Source organism: Bufo gargarizans, chromosome 4 (genome assembly GCF_014858855.1).
Source record: "Bufo gargarizans isolate SCDJY-AF-19 chromosome 4, ASM1485885v1, whole genome shotgun sequence".
NCBI lineage: Eukaryota > Metazoa > Chordata > Amphibia > Anura > Bufonidae > Bufo > Bufo gargarizans.
This window is the reverse complement of record NC_058083.1, coordinates 329,342,261-329,358,891: the sequence shown is the minus strand read 5'-3', so window position 1 is coordinate 329,358,891 and position 16,631 is coordinate 329,342,261.

The following is a 16,631-nucleotide window of genomic DNA, read 5'->3' as shown; positions in this document are numbered from 1 at the left end:
ATTTCTTGAAAACGTTTCACAAATTTTTTACCACCTTACATCACAAAAAGTGCAACACCAAGCGATCAAAAAGGTGTATGCCCCCAAAATAGTACCAAACAGTCACCTCATCCCACAAAAAAAATAAGTCCCTACATAAAACAATCGGGGGGGGAAAAAAAAATGATTGCTCTCAGAATATGGAGACACTAAAACATGATTTTTTTTTGTTTCAAAAATGCTTTTATTATGTTTCAAGTGAAAAAAATAAAAAAGTTGACATATTACACCATGTCCATAACAACCAGGTCTATTAAAATATCACATCTGTTTTAAAAGCAGAGAAATAAAAAAATTGCTAATTTTTCTACTTTTTTGGTAAATTTGGTATTTCTTTTATAAATAAAAATTCTATATATTGACTCAACTTTACCAATGTCATGAAGTACAATATGTGATGAGAAAACATTATCAGAATGGCTTGGATAAGTAAAAGCATTTTAAAGTTATCACCACATAAAGTGACACTTGTCAGATTTGCAAAAAATGGCCTGGTCCTTAACCCCTTAAGGACTTATGACATACCAGTACGGCATGTTTCCCGAGTCCTTAAAGGGAACCTGTCATGTGGATATTTGATTATAATCTAACTAATTATATACAATCATTAACTACTAAAAAGTGCCTTAGATGTATTCACTTATTGGTGTGACAGATGGTTATCTCATAATATACACACAAAGATGCCGCAAGCTAATAAGCTGATTTGAGTCCAGTGTTTATTTAATTCAGAGCTATAGCCACTCCCCTGCCCACCTGCTGCTGATTCATGTGGAAAATAACTGTCAATCAGCAGCAGGTAGGCGGGGAGAGTCAGGAGCTCATGAATATTCTGGACTCATCATTATGAGCTGGAGCTTTTCAATACAAGATGTTGGCAGATTGACTGGGTCAATTAAAGAAAGTGACCCAGCATTTTGCTAAGCGAATCAGTCACTTTCTCATTCAGACCTGCGGTTTGCGGCGGCGTATGGCCGTGCCATCGGGTCCCCATGCGGCTGTAGGGGGACCTGATGGCATGGAAAGCAGTGCAATGCCTAAGAAAGGCATCGTGCTGCCTTCCGGTGACTAGCCTGTGAGATCCAGCCCCCTGGATCTCACAGGCGAGAAGCTGTATGAGTAATACACACAGTATTACTCATACAGCCAATGCATTCCAATGCAGAAGTATTGGAATGCATTGTAAAAGATGAGACCCCCAAAAGTTAAAGTCCCAAATAGAGTTGAGCGAACACCTGGATGTTCGGGTTCAAGAAGTTCGGCCGAACATCCCGGAAATGTTCGTTTCGGGATCCGAACCCGATCCGAACTTCGTCCCGAACCCGAACCCCATTGAAGTCAATAGGGACCCGAACTTTTCGGCACTAAAAAGGCTGTAAATCAGCCCAGGAAAGGGCTAGAGGGCTGCAAAAGGCAGCAACATGTAGGTAAATCCCCTGCAAACAAATGTGGATAGGGAAATGAATTAAAATAAAAATTAAATAAATAAAAATTAACCAAAATCAATTGGAGAGAGGTTCCATAGCAGAGAATCTGGCTTCCCGTCACCCACCACTGGAACAGTCCATTCTCAGATATTTAGGCCCCGGCACCCAGGCAGAGGAGAGAGGTCCCGTAACAGAGAATCTGTCTTCATGTCAGCAGAGAATTAGTCTGCATGTCATAGCAGAGAATGAGGCTTCACGTCAGCCACCACTGCAACAGTCCATTGGCATATATTTAGGCCCAGCACCCAGGCAGAGGAGGGAGGTCCCGTAACAGAGAATCTGTCTTCATGTCAGCAGAGAATTAGTCTGCATGTCATAGCAGAGAATGAGGCTTCACGTCAGCCACCACTGCAACAGTCCATTGGCATATATTTAGGCCCAGCACCCAGGCAGAGGAGGGAGGTCCCGTAACAGAGAATCTGTCTTCATGTCAGCAGAGAATTAGTCTGCATGTCATAGCAGAGAATGAGGCTTCACGTCAGCCACCACTGCAACAGTCCATTGGCATATATTTAGGCCCAGCACCCAGGCAGAGGAGGGAGGTCCCGTAACAGAGAATCTGTCTTCATGTCAGCAGAGAATTAGTCTGCATGTCATAGCAGAGAATGAGGCTTCACGTCAGCCACCACTGCAACAGTCCATTGGCATATATTTAGGCCCAGCACACACACAGGCAGAGGAGAGAGGTCCCGTAACAGAGAATCTGGCTTCATGTCAGCAGAGAATCAGTCTGCATGTCATAGCAGAGAATGAGGCTTCACGTCAGCCACCACTGCAACAGTCCATTGGCATATATTTAGGCCCAGCACACACACAGGCAGAGGAGAGAGGTCCCGTAACAGAGAATCTGTCTTCATGTCAGCAGAGAATTAGTCTGCATGTCATAGCAGAGAATGAGGCTTCACGTCAGCCACCACTGCAACAGTCCATTGGCATATATTTAGGCCCAGCACCCAGGCAGAGGAGGGAGGTCCCGTAACAGAGAATCTGTCTTCATGTCAGCAGAGAATTAGTCTGCACGTCATAGCAGAGAATGAGGCTTCACGTCAGCCACCACTGCAACAGTCCATTGGCATATATTTAGGCCCAGCACCCAGGCAGAGGAGGGAGGTCCCGTAACAGAGAATCTGTCTTCATGTCAGCAGAGAATTAGTCTGCATGTCATAGCAGAGAATGAGGCTTCACGTCAGCCACCACTGCAACAGTCCATTGGCATATATTTAGGCCTAGCACACAGGCAGAGCAGAGAGGTCCCGTAACAGACAATCTGGCTTCATGACAGCAGAGAATCAGTCTGCATGTCATAGCAGAGAATGAGGCTTCACGTCACCCACCACTGCAACAGTCCATTGGCATATATTTAGGCCTAGCACACAGGCAGAGCAGAGAGGTCCCGTAACAGACGATCTGGCTTCATGTCAGCAGAGAATCAGTCTGCATGTCATAGCAGAGAATGAGGCTTCACGTCAGCCACCACTGCAACAGTCCATTGGCATATATTTAGGCCTAGCACACAGGCAGAGGAGAGAGGTCCCGTAACAGACAATCTGGCTTCATGTCAGCAGAGAATCAGTCTGCATGTCATAGCAGAGAATGAGGCTTCACGTCACCCACCACTGCAACAGTCCATTGGCATATATTTAGGCCTAGCACACAGGCAGAGCAGAGAGGTCCCGTAACAGACAATCTGGCTTCATGACAGCAGAGAATCAGTCTGCATGTCATAGCAGAGAATGAGGCTTCACGTCACCCACCACTGCAACAGTCCATTGGCATATATTTAGGCCTAGCACACAGGCAGAGCAGAGAGGTCCCGTAACAGACGATCTGGCTTCATCTCAGCAGAGAATCAGTCTGCATGTCATAGCAGAGAATGAGGCTTCACGTCAGCCACCACTGCAACAGTCCATTGGCATATATTTAGGCCTAGCACACAGGCAGAGCAGAGAGGTCCCGTAACAGACAATCTGGCTTCATGTCAGCAGAGAATCAGTCTGCATGTCATAGCAGAGAATCAGGCTTCATGTCAGCCACCACTGCAACAGTCCATTGGCATATATTTAGGCCTAGCACACAGGCAGAGGAGAGGTTCATTCAACTTTGGGTAGCCTCGCAATATAATGGTAAAATGAAAATAAAAATAGGATTGAATGAGGAAGTGCCCTGGAGTCCAATAATATATGGTTATGGGGAGGTAGTTAATGTCTAATCTGGACAAGGGACGGACAGGTCCTGTGGGATCCATGCCTGGTTCATTTTTATGAACGTCAGCTTGTCCACATTGACTGTAGACAGGCGGCTGCGTTTGTCTGTAATGACGCCCCCTGCCGTGCTGAATACACGTTCAGACAAAACGCTGGCTGCCGGGCAGGCCAGCACCTCCAAGGCATAAAAGGCTAGCTCTGGCCACGTGGACAATTTAGAGACCCAGAAGTTGAATGGGGCCGAACCATCAGTCAGTACGTGGAGGGGTGTGCACACGTACTGTTCCACCATGTTAGTGAAATGTTGCCTCCTGCTAACACGTTGCGTATCAGGTGGTGGTGCAGTTAGCTGTGGCGTGTTGACAAAAGTTTTCCACATCTCTGCCATGCTAACCCTGCCCTCAGAGGAGCTGGCCGTGACACAGCTGCCTTGGCGACCTCTTGCTCCTCCTCTGCCTTGGCCTTGGGCTTCCACTTGTTCCCCTGTGACATTTGGGAATGCTCTCAGTAGCGCGTCTACCAACGTGCGCTTGTACTCGCGCATCTTCCTATCACGCTCCAGTGCAGGAAGTAAGGTGGGCACATTGTCTTTGTAGCGTGGATCCAGCAGGGTGGCAACCCAGTAGTCCGCACAGGTTAAAATGTGGGCAACTCTGCTGTCGTTGCGCAGGCACTGCAGCATGTAGTCGCTCATGTGTGCCAGGCTGCCCAGGGGTAAGGACAAGCTGTCCTCTGTGGGAGGCGTATCGTCATCGTCCTGCCTTTCCCCCCAGCCACGCACCAGTGATGGACCCGAGCTGCGTTGGGTGCCACCCCGCTGTGACCATGCTTCATCCTCATCCTCCTCCACCTCCTCCTCATCCTCGTCCTCCTCGTCCTCCAGTAGTGGGCCCTGGCTGGCCACATTTGTACCTGGCCTCTGCTGTTGCCAAAAATCTCCCTCTGAGTCACTTCGAAGAGACTGGCCTGAAAGTGCTAAAAATGACCCCTCTTCCTCCTCCTCCTCCTCCTCCTGGGCCACCTCCTCTTCCATCATCGCCCTAAGTGTTTTCTCAAGGAGACATAGAAGTGGTATTGTAACGCTGATAACGGTGTCATCGCCACTGGCCATGTTGGTGGAGTACTCGAAACAGCGCAACAGGGCACACAGGTCTCGCATGGAGGCCCAGTCATTGGTGGTGAAGTGGTGCTGTTCTGTAGTGCGACTGACCCGTGCGTGCTGCAGCTGAAACTCCACTATGGCCTGCTGCTGCTCGCACAGTCTGTCCAGCATGTGCAAGGTGGAGTTCCACCTGGTGGGCACGTCGCATATGAGGCGGTGAGCGGGAAGGCCGAAGTTACGCTGTAGCGCAGACAGGCGAGCAGCAGCAGGATGTGAACGCCGGAAGCGCGAACAGACGGCCCGCACTTTATGCAGCAGCTCTGACATGTCGGGGTAGTTGTGAATGAACTTCTGCACCACCAAATTCAGCACATGCGCCAAGCAAGGGATGTGCGTCAAATTGGCTAGTCCCAGAGCTGCAACGAGATTTCGCCCATTATCACACACCACCAGGCCGGGCTTGAGGCTCACCGGCAGCAACCACTCGTCGGTCTGTTGTTCAATACCCCGCCACAACTCCTGTGCGGTGTGGGGCCTGTCCCCCAAACATATGAGTTTCAGAATGGCCTGCTGACGTTTACCCCGGGCTGTGCTGAAGTTGGTGGTGAAGGTGTGTGGCTGACTGGATGAGCAGGTGGAAGAAGAGGAGGAGGAAGCCGAGAAGGAGGAGGTGGCAACAGGAGGCAAAGAATGTTGCCCTGCGATCCTTGGCGGCGGAAGGACGTGCGCCAAACAGCTCTCCGCCTGGGGCCCAGCTGCCACTACATTTACCCAGTGTGCAGTTAGGGAGATATAGCGTCCCTGGCCGTGCTTACTGGTCCACGTATCTGTGGTTAGGTGGACCTTGCTACAGATGGCGTTGCGCAGTGCACACTTGATTTTATGGGATACTTGGTTGTGCAGGGAAGGCACGGCTCTCTTGGAGAAGTAGTGCCGGCTGGGAACAACATACTGTGGGACAGCAAGCGACATGAGCTGTTTGAAGCTGTCTGTGTCCACCAGCCTAAATGACAGCATTTCATAGGCCAGTAGTTTAGAAATGCTGGCATTCAGGGCCAGGGATCGAGGGTGGCTAGGTGGGAATTTACGCTTTCTATCAAATGTTTGTGAGATGGAGAGCTGAACGCTGGCGTGTGACATGGTTGAGACGCTTGGTGACGGAGGTGGTGGTGGTGGTGTTGGTGGTACATCCCCTGTTTGCTGGGCGGCAGGTGCCAACGTTCCTCCAGAGGCGGAGGAAGAGGCCGAGGCGGCAGCAGCAGAATAGGCCGAGGCGGCAGCAGCAGAAGAGGTAGCAGGGGGAGCCTGAGTGACTTCCTTGGTTTTAAGGTGTTTACTCCACTGCAGTTCATGCTTTGCATGCAGGTGCCTGGTCATGCAGGTTGTGCTCAGGTTCAGAACGTTAATGCCTCGCTTCAGGCTCTGATGGCACAGCGTGCAAACCACTCGGGTCTTGTCGTCAGCACATTGTTTGAAGAAGTGCCATGCCAGGGAACTCCTTGAAGCTGCCTTTGGGGTGCTCGGTCCCAGATGGCGGCGGTCAGTAGCAGGCGGAGTCTCTTGGCGGCGGGTGTTCTGCTTTTGCCCACTGCTCCCTCTTTTGCTACGCTGTTGGCTCGGTCTCACCACTGCCTCTTCCTCCGAACTGTGAAAGTCAGTGGCACGACCTTCATTCCATGTGGGGTCTAGGACCTCATCGTCCCCTGCATCGTCTTCCACCCAGTCTTGATCCCTGACCTCCTGTTCAGTCTGCACACTGCAGAAAGACGCAGCAGTTGGCACCTGTGTTTCGTCATCATCAGAGACATGCTGAGGTGGTATTCCCATGTCCTCATCATCAGGAAACATAAGTGGTTGTGCGTCAGTGCATTCTATGTCTTTCACCGCTGGGGAAGGGCTAGGTGGATGCCCTTGGGAAACCCTGCCAGCGGAGTCTTCAAACAGCATAAGAGACTGCTGCATAACTTGAGGCTGAGACAGTTTCCCTGGTATGCATGGGGGTGATGTGACAGACTGATGGGGTTGGTTTTCAGGCGCCATCTGTGCGCTTTCTGCAGAAGACTGGGTGGGAGATAATGTGAACGTGCTGGATCCACTGTCGGCCACCCAATTGACTAATGCCTGTACCTGCTCAGGCCTTACCATCCTTAGAACGGCATTGGGCCCCACCATATATCGCTGTAAATTCTGGCGGCTACTGGGACCTGAGGTAGTTGGTACACTAGGACGTGTGGATGTGGCAGAACGGCCACGTCCTCTCCCAGCACCAGAGGGTCCACTAACACCACCACGACCATGTCCACGTCCGCGTCCCTTACTAGATGTTTTTCTCATTGTTATGGTTCACCACAACAACAAATATATTATTTGGCCCAATGTATTGTATTCAAATTCAGCGGGATATAAATTTGAGGCCTAGTATTTAGGCGCTGGGTGACCGGTATGGATTTAGTGACAGAATTAGACTTGGAAATGCACAGAAGCGTGTGTGTGTGAAGTTATTCTGAATGACCCAATGTGCACCTTGAATATTATATACCCTTTTAGGGATAGATTTCAAATAGCTCTGATATAGCAGAAACCACTAAATTATGAAATTGTTAAATTGGGAATTGTATTTCAACCCAGAACAAAAAATGTGCTTTGACGGACACTAAATAACTTTCCCAGCCACAACAGGACAGCGTTAACGAGAGATTTAGCAGGATATAAATTTGAGGCCTAGTATTTAGGCGCTGGGTGACAGGTATGGGTTTAGTGACAGAATTAGACTTAGAAATACACAGTAGCGGGTGTGTGTGAAGTTATTCTGAATGACCCAATGTGCACCTTGAATATTATATACCCTTTTAGGGATAGATTTCAAATAGCTCTGATATAGCAGAAACCACTAAATTATGAAATTGCTAAATTGGGAATTGTATTTCAACCCAGAACAAAAAATGTGCTTTGACGGACACTAAATAACTTTCCCAGCCACAACAGGACAGCGTTAACGAGAGATTTAGCAGGATATAAATTTGAGGCCTAGTATTTAGGCGCTGGGTGACAGGTATGGGTTTAGTGACAGAATTAGACTTAGAAATACACAGTAGCGGGTGTGTGTGAAGTTATTCTGAATGACCCAATGTGCACCTTGAATATTATATACCCTTTTAGGGATAGATTTCAAATAGCTCTGATATAGCAGAAACCACTAAATTATGAAATTGCTAAATTGGGAATTGTATTTCAACCCAGAACAAAAAATGTGCTTTGACGGACACTAAATAACTTTCCCAGCCACAACAGGACAGCGTTAACGAGAGATTTAGCAGGATATAAATTTGAGGCCTAGTATTTAGGCGCTGGGTGACAGGTATGGGTTTAGTGACAGAATTAGACTTGGAAATACACAGTAGCGGGTGTGTGTGAAGTTATTCTGAATGACCCAATGTGCACCTTGAATATTATATACCCTTTTAGGGATAGATTTCAAATAGCTCTGATATAGCAGAAACCACTAAATTATGAAATTGCTAAATTGGGAATTGTATTTCAACCCAGAACAAAAAATGTGCTTTGACGGACACTAAATAACTTTCCCAGCCACAACAGGACAGTGTTAACGAGAGATTTAGCAGGATATAAATTTGAGGCCTAGTATTTAGGCGCTGGGTGACAGGTATGGGTTTAGTGACAGAATTAGACTTGGAAATACACAGTAGCGGGTGTGTGTGAAGTTATTCTGAATGACCCAATGTGCACCTTGAATATTATATACCCTTTTAGGGATAGATTTCAAATAGCTCTGATATAGCAGAAACCACTAAATTATGAAATTGCTAAATTGGGAATTGTATTTCAACCCAGAACAAGAAATGTGCTTGAACGGACACTAAATAACTCGCCCAGCTGCAGCACTAAGGACAGATTTAGCTGGATATAAATTTGAGGCCTAGTATTTAGGCGCTGGGTGACAGGTATGGGTTTAGTGACAGAATTAGACTTGAAAATGCACAGTAGCGGGTGTGTGAAGTTATTCTGAATGTCCCTATGTGCACCTTCAATATGATCTACCCTTTTAGGGATAGATTTCAAATAGCTCTGATATAGCAGAAACCACTAAATTATGAAATTGCTAAATTGGGAATTGTATTTCAACCCAGAACAAGAAATGTGCTTGAACGGACACTAAATAACTCGCCCAGCTACAGCACTAAGGACAGATTTAGCTGGATATAAATTTGAGGCCTAGTATTTAGGCGCTGGGTGACAGGTATGGGTTTAGTGACAGAATTAGACTTGGAAATACACAGTAGCGGGTGTGTGTGAAGTTATTCTGAATGACCCAATGTGCACCTTGAATATTATATACCCTTTTAGGGATAGATTTCAAATAGCTCTGATATAGCAGAAACCACTAAATTATGAAATTGCTAAATTGGGAATTGTATTTCAACCCAGAACAAGAAATGTGCTTGAACGGACACTAAATAACTCGCCCAGCTACAGCACTAAGGACAGATTTAGCTGGATATAAATTTGAGGCCTAGTATTTAGGCGCTGGGTGACAGGTATGGGTTTAGTGACAGAATTAGACTTGGAAATACACAGTAGCGGGTGTGTGTGAAGTTATTCTGAATGACCCAATGTGCACCTTGAATATTATATACCCTTTTAGGGATAGATTTCAAATAGCTCTGATATAGCAGAAACCACTAAATTATGAAATTGCTAAATTGGGAATTGTATTTCAACCCAGAACAAGAAATGTGCTTGAACGGACACTAAATAACTCGCCCAGCTACAGCACTAAGGACAGATTTAGCTGGATATAAATTTGAGGCCTAGTATTTAGGCGCTGGGTGACAGGTATGGGTTTAGTGACAGAATTAGACTTGGAAATGCACAGTAGCGGGTGTGTGAAGTTATTCTGAATGTCCCTATGTGCACCTTCAATATGATCTACCCTTTTAGGGATAGATTTCAAATAGCTCTGATATAGCAGAAACCACTAAATTATGAAATTGCTAAATTGGGAATTGTATTTCAACCCAGAACAAGAAATGTGCTTGAACGGACACTAAATAACTCGCCCAGCTACAGCACTAAGGACAGATTTAGCTGGATATAAATTTGAGGCCTAGTATTTAGGCGCTGGGTGACAGGTATGGGTTTAGTGACAGAATTAGACTTGGAAATGCACAGTAGCGGGTGTGTGAAGTTATTCTGAATGTCCCTATGTGCACCTTCAATATGATCTACCCTTTTAGGGATAGATTTCAAATAGCTCTGATATAGCAGAAACCACTAAATTATGAAATTGCTAAATTGGGAATTGTATTTCAACCCAGAACAAGAAATGTGCTTGAACGGACACTAAATAACTCGCCCAGCTACAGCACTAACGACAGATTTAGCTGGATATGAATTTGAGGCCTAGTATTTAGGCGCTGGGTGACAGGTATGGGTTTAGTGACAGAATTAGACTTGGAAATGCACAGTAGCGGGTGTGTGAAGTTATTCTGAATGACCCTATGTGCACCTTGAATATTATATACCCTTTTAGGGATAGATTTCAAATAGCTCTGATACAGCAGAAACCACTAAATTTTTAAATTGCTAAATTGGGAATTGTATTTCAACCCAGAACAAAAAATGTGCTTTGACGGACACTAAATAACTTTCCCAGCCACAACAGGACAGCGGTAACGAGAGATTTAGCGGGATATAAATTTGAGGCCTAGTATTTAGGCGCTGGGTGACCGGTATGGATTTAGTGACAGAATTAGACTGGGATATGGCCAAAAAATAACCACACTATTGCTGGTTAAATGCACTTGGTGATGGGCGCAGCTTGCCCCTGATGTAGTATATGGCCAAAAAATGAACAGACTATTGCTGGTTAAATGCACTTGGTGTCACAGCTTGACCAACCACACTACTGAGGGTTAAATGCACTTGGTGACGGGCGCAGCTTGCCCCTGATGTAGTATATGGCCAAAAAATGAACAGACTATTGCTGGTTAAATGCACTTGGTGACGGGCGCAGCTTGCCCCTGATTTAGTATATGGCCAAAAAATGAACAGACTATTGCTGGTTAAATGCACTTGGTGTGATAGCTTGACCAACCACACTACTGAGGGTTAAATGCACTTGGTGACGGGCGCAGCTTGCCCCTGATGTAGTATATGGCCAAAAAATGAACAGACTATTGCTGGTTAAATGCACTTGGTGACGGGCGCAGCTTGCCCCTGATTTAGTATATGGCCAAAAAATGAACAGACTATTGCTGGTTAAATGCACTTGGTGTGATAGCTTGACCAACCACACTACTGAGGGTTAAATGCACTTGGTGACGGGCGCAGCTTGCCCCTGATGTAGTATATGGCCAAAAAATAAACAGACTATTGCTGGTTAAATGCACTTGGTGTGACAGCTTCACCCTGATGTAGGCTTTAGCCAAAAAACAAACGCACCATTGAGGGTTAAATGCACTTGGTGACAGGCGCAGCTTGCCCCTGATGTAGTATATGGCCAAAAAATAAACAGACTATTGCTGGTTAAATGCACTTGGTGTGACAGCTTCACCCTGATGTAGGCTTTAGCCAAAAAACAACCACACCATTGAGGGTTAAATGCACTTGGTCGCAGCTTGTGCTGGCGCACCACAAGACACAAAATGGCCGCCGATCACCCCAGAAAAATGTGACTGACAAACGGTCTGGGCAGCCTAAAAACAGTGAGCAATTGAGGATCAGCAGCTCAATGATCCACAGCTGCAGATCGATCAGTTAATCAAGTCCTTTGGAGGAGTTAATCTGCCTAATCTCGCCCTACTGTCGCAGCCGCAACCTCTCCCTACGCTAATCAGAGCAGAGTGACGGGCGGCGCTATGTGACTCCAGCTTAAATAGAGGCTGGGTCACATGGTGCTCTGGCCAATCACAGCCATGCCAATAGTAGGCATGGCTGTGATGGCCTCTTGGGGCAAGTAGTATGACGCTTGTTGATTGGCTGCTTTGCAGCCTTTCAAAAAGCGCCAAGAAAGCGTCACAAAAGCGCGAAGAAAGCGACGAACACCGAACCCGAACCCGGACTTTTACGAAAATGTCCGGGTTCGGGTCCGTGTCACGGACACCCCAAAATTCGGTACGAACCCGAACTATACAGTTCGAGTTCGCTCATCCCTAGTCCCAAAGTGGGACAAAAAATAAAGTGAAAAAAAGTGAAAAAAATTAGGTTTTCCCCCCAAAAAATTAAAAGTTTAAAGTAATAATAAACAAAAACGTCACTTTCCCCAAATAAAGTTAAAGAAAATTAGTAAGAAATAGGGGAAAAAAAATATACATATTAGGTATCGCCGCGTCCGAATCGACCGGCTCTATAAAAATATCACATAACCGTCACCTCACCCCGCAAAAAATGAGCCCCTACCTGAGACAATTGCCCAAAAAATAAAAAAAAACTATGGCTCAGAATATGGAGACACTAAAACATCTTTTTTTGTTTTAAAAAAGCTGTTATTGTGTAAATCTTACATAAATAAAATAAAAATACATATTAGGTATCGCCGAGTCCGTATAGACCGGCTCTATAAAAATATCACATGACCTAACCCATCAGATGAACACCATAAAAAAATATGGGGAATGTAAAGTAATAACTGTTTTTGGAGGTATTACTATGTATTATAGAAGTAGAGAAATCGAAATTTTTGGTAAATTTGGTATTTTTTTATAAATAAAAATGATTTTTTTTACTTCATTTTACCAGTGTCATGAAGTATAATATGTGACGAAAAAATCTCAGAATGGCCTGGATAAGTCAAAGTGTTTTAAAGGGTTTCTACCACCAGATTTGGTCCTATTTAGCTGACTGACACTAGCGATGTGCTAGTGTCAGCAGTCCAGAACAGTGTTCTTACTTATCATCTGTCTGCTGCCGTTCACCTTAAAAACGTACTTTTATAGATATGCTAATGAGCCCCTAGGTGCTACAGAGGGATGCGAAAGTTTGGGCAACCTTGTTAATTGTCATGATTTTCCTGTATAAATCGTTGGTTGTTACAATAAAAAATGTCAGTTAAATATATCATATAGGAGACACACACAGTGATATTTGAGAAGTGAAATGAAGTTTATTGGATTTACAGAAAGTGTGCTATAATTGTTTAAACAAAATTAGGCAGGTGCATAAATTTGGGCACTGTTGTCATTTTATTGATTCCATAACCTTTAGAACTAATTATTGGAAATCAAATTGGCTTGGTAAGCTCAGTGACCCCTGACCTACATACACACGTGAATCCAATTATGAGAAAGAGTATTTAAGGGGGTCAATTGTAAGTTTCCCTCCTCTTTTAATTTTCTCTGAAGAGTAGCAACATGGGGGTCTCAAAACAACTCTCAAATGACCTGAAGACAAAGATTGTTCGCCATCATGGTTTAGAGGAAGGATACAGAAAGCTGTCTCAGAGATTTCATCTGTCTGTCTCCACAGTTAGGAACATATTGAGGAAATGGAAGACCACAGGCTCAGTTCAAGTTAAGGCTCGAAGTGGCAGACCAAGAAAAATCTCGGATAGACAAAAGCGACGAATGGTGAGAACAGTCAGAGTCAACCCACAGACCAGCACCAAAGACCTACAACATCATCTTGCTGCAGATGGAGTCACTGTGCATTGTTCAACCATTCGGCGCACTTTACACAAGGAGATGCTGTATGCGAGAGTGATGCAGAGGAGGCCTTTTCTCCGCCCACAGCACAAATAGTGCCGCTTGAGGTGGGCTAAAGCACATTTGGACAAGCCAGCTTCATTTTGGAATAAGGTGCTGTGGACTGATGAAACTAAAATTGAGTTATTTGGCCATAACAAGGGGTGTTATGCATGGAGGAAAAAGAACACAGCATTCCAAGAAAAACACCTGCTACCTACAGTAAAATATGGTGGTGGTTCCAGCATGCTGTGGGGCTGTGTGGCCAGTGCAGGGACTGGGAATCTTGTCAAAGTTGAGGGACGCATGGATTCCACTCAGTATCAGCAGATTCTAGAGACCAATGTCCAGGAATCAGTGACAAAGCTGGGCTGGATCTGTCAACAAGACAACGACCCTAAACACTGCTCAAAATCCACTAAGGCATTTATGCAGAAGAACAAGTACAACGTTCTGGAATGGCCATCTCAGTCCCCAGACCTGAATATAATTGAAAATCTGTGGTGTGACTTAAAGAGAGCTGTCCATGCTCGGAAGCCATCAAACCTGAATGAACTAAATATATTTTGTAAAGAGGAATGGTCCAAAATACCTTCAACCAGAATCCAGACTCTTATTGGAACCTACAGGAAGCGTTTAGAGGCTGTAATTTCTGCAAAGGAGGATCTACTAAATATTGTTTTCATTTCTTTTTTTGTGGTGCCCAAATTTATGCACCTGCCTAATTTTGTTTAAACAATTATAGCACACTTTCTGTAAATCCAATAAACTTAATTTCACTTCTCAAATATCACTGTGTGTGTCTCCTATATGATATATTTAACTGACATTTTTTATCGTAACAACTAGAGTTGAGCGGACACCTGGATGTTCGGGTTCGAGAAGTTCGGCCGAACTTCCCGGAAATGTTCGGGTTCGGGATCCGAACCCGATTCGAACTTCGTCCCGAACCCGAACCCCATTGAAGTCAATGGGGACCCGAACTTTTCGGCACTAAAAAGGCTGTAAAACAGCCCAGGAAAGGGCTAGCGGGCTGCAAAAGGCAGCAACATGTAGGTAAATCCCATGCAAACAAATGTGGATAGGGAAATGAATAAAAATAAAAATAAAATAAATTAAAAATTAACCAATTTCAATTGGAGAGAGGTCCCATAGCAGAGAATCTGGCTTCACATCAGCCACCACTGGAACAGTCCATTCTCAGATATTTAGGCCCCGGCACCCAGGCAGAGGAGAGAGGACCCGTAACAGAGAATAAGGCTTCATGTCAGCAGAGAATCAGTCTGCATGTCATAGCAGAGAATCAGGCTTCACGTCAGCCACCACTGCAACAGTCCATTGTCATATATTTAGGCCCAGCACCCAGGCAGAGGAGAGAGGTCCCGTAACAGAGAATCTGTCTGCATGTCAGCAGAGAATCAATCTGCATGTCATAGCAGAGAATCAGGCTTCACGTCAGCCACCACTGCAACAGTCCATTGTCATATATTTAGGCCCAGCACACAGGCAGAGGAGAGAGGTCCCGTAACAGAGAATCTGTCTTCATGTCAGCAGAGAATTAGTCTGCATGTCATAGCAGAGAATCAGGCTTCACGTTAGCCACCACTGCAACAGTCCATTGTCAGATATTTAGGCCCAGCACCCCGGCAGAGGAGAGAGGTCCTGTAACAGAGAATCTGTCTTCATGTCAGCAGAGAATCAGTCTGCATGTCATAGCAGAGAATCAGGCTTCACGTCACCCAACATTGGAACAGTCCATTGGCATATATTTAGGCCCAGGCACCCAGGCAGAGGAGAGAGGTCCCGTAACAGAGAATCTGTCTTCATGTCAGCAGAGAATCAGTCTGCATGTCATAGCAGAGAATCAGGCTTCACGTCACCCAACATTGGAACAGTCCATTGGCATATATTTAGGCCCAGGCACCCAGGCAGAGGAGAGAGGTCCCGTAACAGAGAATCTGTCTTCATGTCAGCAGAGAATCAGTCTGCATGTCATAGCAGAGAATCAGGCTTCACGTCACCCAACATTGGAACAGTCCATTGGCATATATTTAGGCCCAGGCACCCAGACAGAGGAGAGAGGTCCCGTAACAGAGAATCTGTCTTCATGTCAGCAGAGAATTAGTTTGCATGTCATAGCAGAGAATCAGGCTTCACGTCAGCCACCACTGCAACAGTCCATTGGCATATATTTAGGCCCAGCACACAGGCAGAGGAGAGAGGTCCCGTAACAGAGGATCTGGCTTCATGTCAGCAGAGAATCAGTCTGCATGTCATAGCAGAGAATCAGGCTTCACGTCAGCCACCACTGCAACAGTCCATTGTCAGATATTTAGGCCCAGCACACAGGCAGAGGAGAGAGGTCCCGTAACAGAGAATCTGTCTTCATGTCAGCAGAGAATCAGTCTGCATGTCATAGCAGAGAATCAGGCTTCACGTCACCCAACATTGGAACAGTCCATTGGCATATATTTAGGCCCAGGCACCCAGGCAGAGGAGAGGGGTCCCGTAACAGAGAATCTGTCTTCATGTCAGCAGAGAATCAGTCTGCATGTCATAGCAGAGAATCAGGCTTCACGTCACCCAACATTGGAACAGTCCATTGGCACATATTTAGGCCCAGGCACCCAGGCAGAGGAGAGAGGTCCCGTAACAGAGAATCTGGCTTCATGTCAGCAGAGAATCAGTCTGCATGTCATAGCAGAGAATCAGGCTTCACGTCAGCCACCACTGCAACAGTCCATTGTCAGATATTTAGGCCCAGCACACAGGCAGAGGAGAGAGGTCCCGTAACAGAGAATCTGTCTTCAAGTCAGCAGAGAAACAGTCTGCATGTCATAGCAGAGAATCAGGCTTCACGTCAGCCACCAGTGCAACAGTCCATTGTCATATATTTAGACCCAGCACCCAGGCAGAGGAGAGAGGTCCCGTAACAGAGGATCTGGCTTCATGTCAGCAGAGAATCAGTCTGCATGTCATAGCAGAGAATCAGGCTTCATGTCAGCCACCAGTGCAACAGTCCATTGTCATATATTTAGGCCCAGCACCCAGGCAGAGGAGAGAGGTCCCGTAACAGAGGATCTGTCTTCATGTCAGCAGA